This window comes from Mus pahari, chromosome 17 (genome assembly GCF_900095145.1).
Source record: "Mus pahari chromosome 17, PAHARI_EIJ_v1.1, whole genome shotgun sequence".
NCBI classification, from domain to species: Eukaryota; Metazoa; Chordata; class Mammalia; order Rodentia; family Muridae; genus Mus; species Mus pahari.
Genome location: NC_034606.1, coordinates 17,169,907 through 17,180,911, shown reverse-complemented (window position 1 = coordinate 17,180,911; position 11,005 = coordinate 17,169,907).

Here is an 11,005-nt window from a genome sequence, read left to right as displayed (position 1 = left end):
AATTATATGGCTTTAGAAATTATATGAAGAAGATAAGGAACTAGACAGGTAAGACACAATAATTCTAAAACAGGAGAAAAGACTAAAGAACTCATGATTCATATTTAATGACTATTACCAATCAACAGTAAGATTGTGTGGTATTAATAAAAAGACAGACTAATAGAATGGAGTAGCATATGTGATCCTTAAAGAGATCCCCCAAAGTACAGTCGATTGAAATTCTACAGAACTCAAACCACGTATAATGTAACAAAACCAACCTTTTCAACAGACAGTAGGATGAGAGAACAAATATTTATGGTGAAAAGACTCTCATCATATGCTGTATATAATATATAAAACTCAAATAAAACCATGAATTTAAATATAAACTTCAATACCCCCAAAATTCTAGATATATTAAGATCACAGTCTGTAGGAAGAGAGATGACCCACTGTTCAAAAGAGATAAAAAGAGAAAGTAAAAGTATTTTGGATTCGGTAAAAAGAAAATTAAAGGATAATATTAAAATGTACAGATCATCATATATGAACGCTAAACACTGGAATAGAAAAGAGTAAAATTCTCCAATCATTCATGGGTGATCCTTCCCCCAAGACACTGGAAAAATACAAGGAAGTTAAAGCAAGGGTTGAAAAGGGGAAAACATGAAAGGAAATATGTAATAATGAAAATAAAAACTCATCTATAATAAAAAACAAAGAAATCTTGGGATTCAGGGGAAAAAAAAGAAAAAGAAAAACAGGCAGACAGGAAGTAAGAAAGAGAAAACCAGAAAGAAAAAAGGAAAGAAAAATCCATTGCTAGGGATGGTTTTTAAAAAAAAGTGATAAATTTCTAGCTAAAGCAATTGGGTGTGAGGAAATGCACAAATTACTGGGACAGAAATGAGAGGCAGAGTTATTTCAACAAGCATTACAAATATAAATAGGAAAATAACCTAATGTATTAAAATCATGTATAGGGGCTGGTGAGATGGCTCAGTGGGTAAGAGCACCCGACTGCTCTTCCGAAGGTCCAGAGTTCAAATCCCAGCAACCACATGGTGGCTCACAACCACCCGTAACAAGATCTGACGCCCTCTTCTGGAGTATCTGAAGACAGCTACAGTGTACTTACATATAATAAATAAATAAAATCTTAAAAAAAAAAAAAAAAAGAAGTCCAAATGAGAAAAAAAAATCATGTATAGATAAATTTAAAAGCTTAAATGAAGTAAACTAGCTTCGGAGACAACATATATTTAATAATTAAATTGAATTTTTAAAGCTTTTCTACAAAGAAAATCGCTGACTAAAGTGGCTTAATAAATTGAGTCTATGCACTCTCTCCCTAATCCTAACCCTAATGTTAGGGTTAGAATTTTGCCACTACCAAAGTTACCAAGTTCTTATAATGACTGATCAGAACTATCTAATTTTTCTGTTACTATAATAAATACTATGACCTAAAACAAGCTGGGGATTGGGGAATAACGGGTTTATTTGGCTTTCACTTGCATATCACAGTCTATGTGTCAATGAGTGAACTAAAACTAGAATGTGGCCGGGCGTGGTGGCACACGCCTTTAACCCCAGCACTCGGGAGGCAGAGGCAGGTAGATTTCTGAGTTTGAGGCCAGCCTGGTCTACAGAGTGAATTCCAGGACAGCCAGGGCTATACAGAGAAACCCTGTCTCAAAAAACCAAAACCAAAACCAAAAAACAAAAAAAACAAAAAAACAAAACAAAACAAAACAAAAAACCTAGGATGTGAAAGTAGGACCCCAGAGGCAGGATCTCATGCCAAAACTTGAGAAGACCTCTGATTCCTGGGTTGCTCTCTGTAGTTTGTTCATGTTCTTTTCTAATACAGACCAGGACAAGGTCCTAGAGGTAACACTGCCCTTAATGGGCTAGATTCTCTCAGATCCATCATTAATCAAGAGAATGGCCCACACACATGCCAACAGAACACTGACACAGGCCATTTCTCAACTGAAATTTCCTCTTGCTGACTGACTCTGGTTTGTGTCAGTACAAGTGACTCTTTGCCAACTTGACATATAAAGATACCACTATTGGACCATAATCTTTACTTTATTCTTTCTCCCCAAGTATTCATGTTAATATCACAATATAAAACACAGTCCAACTTTAGAAGATTCACAGTCTTAAAAAAAAAAATACAGGCAAAAGGGACGGGAAGGCAGATGTGGGATGGCGGTGGTAGAAGGGTAACTGGGAAGTGGGTATCATGGGATGCGAGGGGTGGGGTTGGTGGAGGGGTAACCGGGAAGTGAGATAACATTTAGGGTGTAAACAAATAGAAGGATTCATAAAATTTTTTTTAAAGTCAATGTCTCTTGACTGGGGGCTGCTGTTACAAGTAACCAAGTTAAATACATTTCTAAGGAGAATGAAAAGGGTGCAGCTAAAATCAGGTCAAATGAAAACCAACATGAATATAAAATGCTCAATGTCTGATATTTGGGACTTAAGTCCTCTGTGCTTCAAAGAACTTGGGAGTCCCCCTCTCCAGCTCTGCCAGATCCAATACTCAGCTCCTCTCAGAGACTCAGGCTCCCCAGTTAATATCATAAATTGTCAACATGTGAACTTTGGAAGGGACACATTGAGCTAATAGTATCCTGACATCAAAACAAAATAAAAAACGTTCATGAGAAAGTTATAGAACATTATTCCATATGGGCGTGGTTGTTAAAGATCTTAATATTTTAGCGATTCAATTTAATATTTTTTTTGAAATCCATTCCATATGAGTATATAATGACCAAATTTGTCTTTCCTTCAAGAATGCAAGGTTGGTTTACTATTTTGAAATTCAAATAATGTAATATTAACAAATTAAAAATAGAAAATAGAAAACATGATCATTTGAGTCTGAAGAAAAAACACACTGAATAAAACTTAGAAGCTGTTTGTGGTAAAGAATTAAGGCAAATTAGGAATTATAATGACTAAATATTTCATTAAAGATGCCTACAGTTAATAGTGTACCAAATAGTGAATGATGACATTTTTTACCCCTGAAAACAAAAATGCAGAAATATCAAAATTTCCCACTTCTCTTTTGTATTGCATTAAATGTCTAGCATACAGCACAAAGAAAAGGAATGTAAAGTTCCATTATTCTGACACTATGTGATTTTCTGTATGAAAAATTCTAAATCCCCCAACCTAACTAAACTGCTATATCATAAATTCAATGAGTTTAAAATTTTGTGTATGGAATCAACTGTATTTCTATTATGTTGGCAATTAAAATATAGAAAGCAGAATATAAAAATGTCATTCACCATTGCATCAATATATGGAATGCTCAGTATAAAATTTGAATTAAATGCAACATCGGTGCACTGAATACTCCCTGACACTAATGAGAGAAATTCAAAACGTAAATAATTGATTAGAAAATCCAATTCATTATAATGTAATTTTTCCCAAATTGATCTACAATTTCAAAGCGATAGTCATCAAACTCTTGGTGGGTGTTTTGGTAGAAGTTGATGAGCTGATTGAAGATTTATATGAAAGTGAAAGTGTCCTGAAATATGACAACTTTGACCAAAATCAGTTTCAGATAGATATATATATATATCTATCTGAAACTTTAAGTTATTTTTAAAATATCAAAGATAGTCAATAAAGCAATTCAATCAATTGACCAAATGAGATATCTATATCTATCTATCTATCTATCTATCATCTATCTATCTATCTATATTGATATTTTCCTCCACTATTTGCTGGTATATTTTGAAATTAGTAACAGACTTAAGTATTATAACGAAACAATAAAATCTTAAATATCTTATTGATTGGTATAGCAAAGGTATTAGCATACTTATGAGACAAATTACAAATGAAAAATTCACTATGTAGACTTTAATATTTTAGTAACACTGTATGAAAACAATATGCTAGAGGCAGCTTGGGAGACTTCTTTTAAAAGGTGTATCAGAACCCTTTAATAGGGTCTAGAGCTCAAAGTTGTGTGTGTAGCCACAAGCCACATGTCATCACTGAGCCTCTAAGGTAATCTTTGCTGGAATTGTGATATGTCATAAGCAAAAATTACACACTAAACTTTAGAGACGTAATAAAAATTTAATGTTACATTGTTAAAGTTTATATTTATTACATGTTGAAATGAGAATATATTTATATATTTGGCTAAATAAAATGCACTGATTGTATTAACTTTGACTTGCTTTTTCAGTGTCTTTTTCTCTGACCATTAATAAATTTGGTAATACACATGTGACTTACTCAACATTTCTATTGGTCAGAGCTTATCTTATCTAGAACTCATAAATAATACTTATCATTAAATAATATGAAGTCAGGAAACATACTAATAAAGAAGACAAAATAGTTTAATATGTACTTCAGCAAAGAAAATTACTTGTTAGTGATGTGAACCTGTGGACTGTCTGTGAAATACAACACAAAATGACAGTGCACTACCTCTGCTCAATCATAGAAAGATTTATCTAAAAATGCTAATCATTTAAGAACATGGAAAATGATATTTCATTTATTTCTGGTAGAAATTGAAAACCTCATAATTGCTTCAAATAATGAGGTCACTTTTCTGGGAGTGAAAATACAGTATTCTCTTTATAATAATACTCATCCTACTTTTGGTTTTAATCTGTTAGAATCATGTCCACATAAAGAATAATAAATTAGTTTTATATACAATTGATTACTCACCAAGTCAAAGACAATATAAATGTCCACTCTCAGGAGAATAGATAGACAACATTTTATATAACCATAAACTGGAGTACTGTTCAATAGCCGAATGGAACAAACTGTTGATACATTCAACAGAAGCAATGACTCTCAACAATTACTCTGAGGAGAAGACTGCTAAAATTCAGTACACATTAAATAAGTCTAATTTTATTAATATTTAGAATGAGAAAATGGATCTAGCATGACCGAAATAGGTCAATGCTTGCCTGGGAATGTGGACTAAATAGTGATAGATTTAAAAAGAACAATATAGGAAACTTCTGGGATGATGATCATGTTCATTGCTTGAGTGGTGGTGAAAAACCTACAAGGTGTCCACACTTAAGGACACTTCAAGTATATTAATTCTACTTCTCTCCTTTAAGGAAATTATAATCTGGTAAAAAAAAAATGTCAAGCAGACATCATGATACAGCTGTAAGTGCCTCCTTCTGAATCCATATAAGAATAATTTAGAAAAAGAAGAGGGATCAGACTTAATTAAAATCAGTTTCCTGAAGGTAATTTAATGACCCTAAGATCTTAGTCTTAGGCAATGTTGAACTAAGCAGACTTTTTGAATAAGTGAAACTATGCATCAAACAGACAAAATGTGTGTACAATTATATATCAATGTGAAAGTCGGCACAATTTCATTCATAAGTTAAAAACAAGAGCCTGACTTCTCTGCTTCCTTCGGTTGTGTCTTTACAAAGTCTGGCCAGTGTGTTTGTACTCATAGATAGTCTATCTCTGCCTCTTAGAATGCAAACTTGGCCATGTAACTCATATGTAAAATGGGAACTATCTAGTATTTCCTTCCTAGGGCTGTCATCAGCGTTAAACAAGATGATTCATTACAGATTGAAATTCAGGACAGTGTCGGGAGCTTTAACTATTATCATCTCATATAGTTATAATCATCTAACTGCTAGAGTCCTGGGCACTATTTTGTGATATAAGAATTTACGGTTTTATTCCCTCTTTTAAGACTCTTACCATCTTGTGGGGAAGACACATAACCCATCATAATTATAACATAAACTACTATATTAGTCGTGTTCATAAGATTTTTCTGTAGTAATAATGTTATACAGATGTATACAAAGTTGTTCATCATTTTCATTCTATGTGTGTTTTTAAGACTTCTTTCATGGAAAAATCTTGAAAATGTCTGAACTTATGTTTTTCTTGAAGTAGGTTCACTAGAAAGACAAGATGGAATATTGCATTCTAAAGGAAAGAATAGCTGATGTAAAAATGAAATTATAAAGAAAAAATGAGGCCTGGGTATGGGGCCTTTGATCAGTTTAGAAAGGCTGGCTAATAGACATATATAGTTAATGATAAATGGTGATATTGAACAGAGAGGCAGAGGTCAGAGAAGCATTTTTGGCTCTATGCATTTTTCAACTTGATCTAGGAGTTAAAGGAATCTTATCAAGGCTTAAGTCAGTGGAAGAATTCAAACCATGGTATAGCGTAATCAGATATGTCATATATACAAATCTTTAAGGCAGGAAGCCAAGATCTTAATCCTGTCAAAACCTGGAAAACTAAGGCTGTCTAGTTGACTTGAACCAGGTTACAAAGAACAATACAGACTTAGGTTTCTGTATGGGTAAATTGAATTATCATATGATTTTTGAGCAAGAATGCTATGTTATTAATGCATTTTAAAATAACTGCTTATCAGAGATTTGCTTTATGTGTTGAGAGAAAAAAGTAGTTCCAAAAAAGAGATTAAGAATATAAAATATTCCCATGACACTTTGATAGAAATGCAGACAGGAGTCAATACAGGTGTGGCAAGGAAGATGAAGAGGGCAAAGACTTGTCTCAAAACATCAGATGACTAGAAACAGAGAAGATATAATATGTTCAGACATGAATCCTAGTTCTTTGAACACATGATATTTCTTTGCAGTCTAGCCCTTCACGGTGACCAGTAGAAACCTTTAAAATCAAGAAGGACTAATGCTGATGATATTCATTCAGCTCCGAGCAAATACTTGGCAAGTAAGAGCAATTCCACAAGTGCTCTACCGATAAGATAAATAAATCAGGGAATGAAGACTTAATATTATGATGAAGTAAGATGCATGAAAAGGTTAGTTCTCCTCACTTAAGCTCCACACCAGCCAATGGTCTTTTGTGGGGAATGTGTCTAGAGGTAGACACTACTCTGTTACGAATACCTAAACACCAATGAATTGACAGCAGTATTTTTTTTTCTTTTTGCTAGTGACTTGGCCAATGGCTCTGCAGACATTTGCCCTCCAAACAAGTTGAGACGTCTATAAACACAGTCCTGGAGTAAGACTGCAATAGATGGGAGTGGCTGAGAAGAGCACAGGTAAGCCAATGGCATAAACAGCAGGCCAAACCTTCATGTTGGTTAACCGATGCCTTTGACCGTGACATTTCACAGTATGAGAAGTTCATTTGTCAAGAGGTCCAGATGGAATGTATGTTGTTTTAATCATTTCTTATTTTGACTTAAGATTTCCAAATGCTTACATTTATGAGGAGTGGGCCCACCCATTCCAGCACTTTGAATATAGGAAGGTGGCCTCTTTATTTAAAGAAAATTAGACATTACTATATGCCTGGCACAGCATATAAGTTGTTTTATAATCATTTGTCTGCTGACACTTCTAGAGAAATCATTCAGATATTTTACCTGTACAGTGTTGGCAAGTCAATCAATCCAGCACAGAACCATCAAGCAACTCCTTCCTCATCTCCCCTCATCTCCTTCCGTTGAAAGCCATTGTTTCTATCTTCTTTCATTGAAGACTTTACTATGATTCTTATTGACGGACTATGCATGGGTGAAAATTCCTTTGCATCAAATATGTGTCTGCATTTGGTAAGTGCTGACTCTTTTACACTTCTGCTCATTTCAGTCCTGCATCTCAGCCATCATCCAGTTCTGCTTGAGAGGGGAAAAAAGATTCATTTTTGTTAGTGTTGTTTTATGAACCAAAAACATAAAATAAAAAAAATAGAATTCTGAAATAAACACAGGATGATTATACTCCATAAAACATTTACACCTGTTAACACCGGTAAACTACTGGCTCTTAGCAAACCAGTTATAATTTGTATTGTTTGTTTTTAAATGGCTTGGGTAGGAATAAGAGTATTCTAATGTGTTAGGTTCAAGGTGACCCTGTTCTCATGCATCCTGTGTGAGTTAACATCTCAGAAGAGCAGTTACCAATCATCTCCACGGGTTCACTTCAAATGTCACCTTTCCCTTGGCTAGGACACTTCTATTTGACTTTGGATGTCTTCATCTCTCACAGCTAAAGAAATGCAGCCGAGTTAAAAAGTTTGCCTTTTGCAGTGAATTCCCATCTTATGTATTTCACTGAGTCCTGTTAGCTGAAAGTGAAATGTAAACACTTTGAGATAATACACTTCATTTCTTTGTTTTAGCATTTGCAGCACATCCTTGGGTATAATGATAAACCACAAAGCTTTATAAGTTTATATTAATGTCTCAGCGAAGCAACAAATAGCATCTGTTGGCTATCGTTTTATCTTTTAAAAGTATCCCAGCGTTCCGTGTTCTCTGAAGGTACAGCTGTACAGTGTAAATCATTCCACTCTCCCAACAAGCCAGGCTGTGAATGTGACACGGGGACACTTAACAATTTAAAATCTTCCATTTAGAATCAATTATTTCTTCAGTTGTGTTTACTTGAGGCCTGGGACACACACACACACACACACACACACACACACACACACACACACGGAGGGGTAGTGTCAATATTAATGCATAAGTATTCTCCACCAACAGGCAGTAAGAAAATGTCTTGCCTGGATAACATTCTTCTTCTTTTCCTTCTCTTATTGGCTTATAAACCGTTTATAAAGTAATAGTATTTCACAGAATAAAGAGCAGATAGTGATCAATAATGTGAGTATACATGAGAAGAAAGAACCACTAAATCAACCTGAGGGCTTTGGAATCTGAAGTTCGTAAAATACTCAGCCTTTAGTTTTTAGAAGTTGGGAGCAGTCCAATTTTAAGGATCAAAACCCCAGCAGATTCTGTTTTTAGCTATGAAAATCAGCATTGTTCCACCTGGTTAGGGCGTAGGTTTTACTTAAGCTAGCCAACATTTACTTTCAAAGAAGGCAGCATTGAGCTTCCCGGCAGGTCCTCCCAGCCCAGACACAAGCCAGTTGACTGGCAAAAGAAAATGACCACCACTCCTATCCCACTGTTCACCCTGCTGGCAGAGCTCCAGGCCTGGTGCCAAGGCCCTGGCAGGTTTAAGGCTGTTTCCTGGCAGCCATTGGCTTTTCTAGGCCATGTGACCCTGCTTCTGTCTGTCTGGATTTTGTTCTGAGTTTCCTTAGGGCATACTTCTGAACTGCACCGGGAAAGGCAGCAATAGCCCAGGGATTCAGCAAAGCCATGTTATCCAGGAACCTTGGATCTCTGAGCTGTCCCAGGCTCCCTCTGCCAGCCGCTCGCTTCAGGGCTTCAAAGGAAGGCTCGGCTGCAGTACCCAGCATGCTTTTCTGCGGCTGCCACAGCCCTCTTTTGAAGCACCATGGTAGCCAACAGAGAGGATTCTGTGTTACGTACAGTATGACCCTGGAGGAGCCAGCCAGCTGCTGTGACTCAGCTAAAAACAGGGAACTCGCTGTAAGCAAGAGGGCATAAAGGGGAGCTATGACTGAGGGGGAGGGAAGGCAGGAAAAGTTGTAGTTTATGATGCTAAAAGTTTGTCAAAAGGCTCAATACACATTTCTGAAAGCGTTTTCTTCATGGACCAAAGGAGGCTCATATCTGCGACTCTAAAATCTGCTTAGGCGTCATAATGTTTTATATCAAATCAAACCAAGCAGAGCAAAAATTAAGGAAGAAAAAGAAAATAAAAATAAATTCTTTTTTGTCTTATTCCCATGTCCTCCAAGGAAAGGTAGGCTAATTGGCTTTTCATATATAATTTTGGATCAAACATATTGATGGAGAGAGAGAGAGAGAGAGAGAGAGAGAGAGAGAGAGAGAGAGAGAAAGAGAGAGAATGAACTTGAACATCTTTTTCGTTTCTTTCAATTTCTTCTCAGATAAGACGGTTGTATTACTTTCAGAAGCAGTTCTGAATTAAAGTGACAACTGTCAATAAGACAGTACCTTATTGGTGAGATTTATGTAGAAAACACTTCATTGTTCCATCTCCTTTGGCTCTAGACAGTTTTCTCTTTCTTCCCCCCCCCTCCTACCTTCTTTCTCTTTCTAAAAAAAAGAAAAGATGACCAGTTAAAATCAGAAAAGTAGACCTTCAACGAGAAGCCCAGTCTTATTTTGTGAAACATTTGCTAGGGTACTTTGCTCAGTTCAAAGGTAGAAATTTAGAGGTGGGTGGAGTGTGAAATGTGAAAGGGACTTTGGCTAAATTAAAAAAAAAAAAAGGGTAGGGGGTGCTCACTTAGAAGCAATCAGAAAATAAGAGAGCCGAGAAAGAAAGTTACACAAATTACTTATTAAGGCAGCATTTTAAAGTGAAGACCCGGTTCATGTGTCTCCAGCATCCTTGTACATTAAGGTTGAAATGATACAACGAATTGTCTGATTAGACTGAGAAGAAAATCAAGTTTGTGCTCTGTCAGCTTGTTAGCCTAGACTTGGGTGTGCCCTATCCTGGCAGAGTTTCCCAGGTGATAAAACCCTGAACAAGTGGTGGCAGCTACCCTCTGGGAGAAAACCTTGTCTACAGCTTTCCCCAGATTTCTTTCAGGTTGTCAGGAAACAGGTCAACTCAATGGGAAGGAACTCGGCCTCAGGAGCTCATACTCAGGCTTGAAGTTTCTATCTCAGCATGTGTTTCATCTGTCTATGACTTCTGGGTACATCAGCAGACCTGTTCCACTAAAGAAGAGTTACTTTGAGACATAATTTGTCCAGCACCTTAGCTTACTCCAACTGGCTTCTCAAAGGAACCTAGGAGACAGATGGAGGATTAGTGGTGCATGATCTGTAAGCACGAGGACCTGCATTGGGATCTTCAGAGCCATTAAAAATCAACATGTTGACCAAGCACTGTGCCTGTAAACCCAGTTCAGCAGGGGTGAGAAGAGACAGGATACCCTCTTCAAGGAATAAGGCAGAGAGTGATAAAATAGGGCACACAACTTCCTGTGGGCCTATAAATGGGAAACACACACACGCACAGGCACAGCCACAGCTGCGCACACACACACACACACACACACACACACACACACACACACA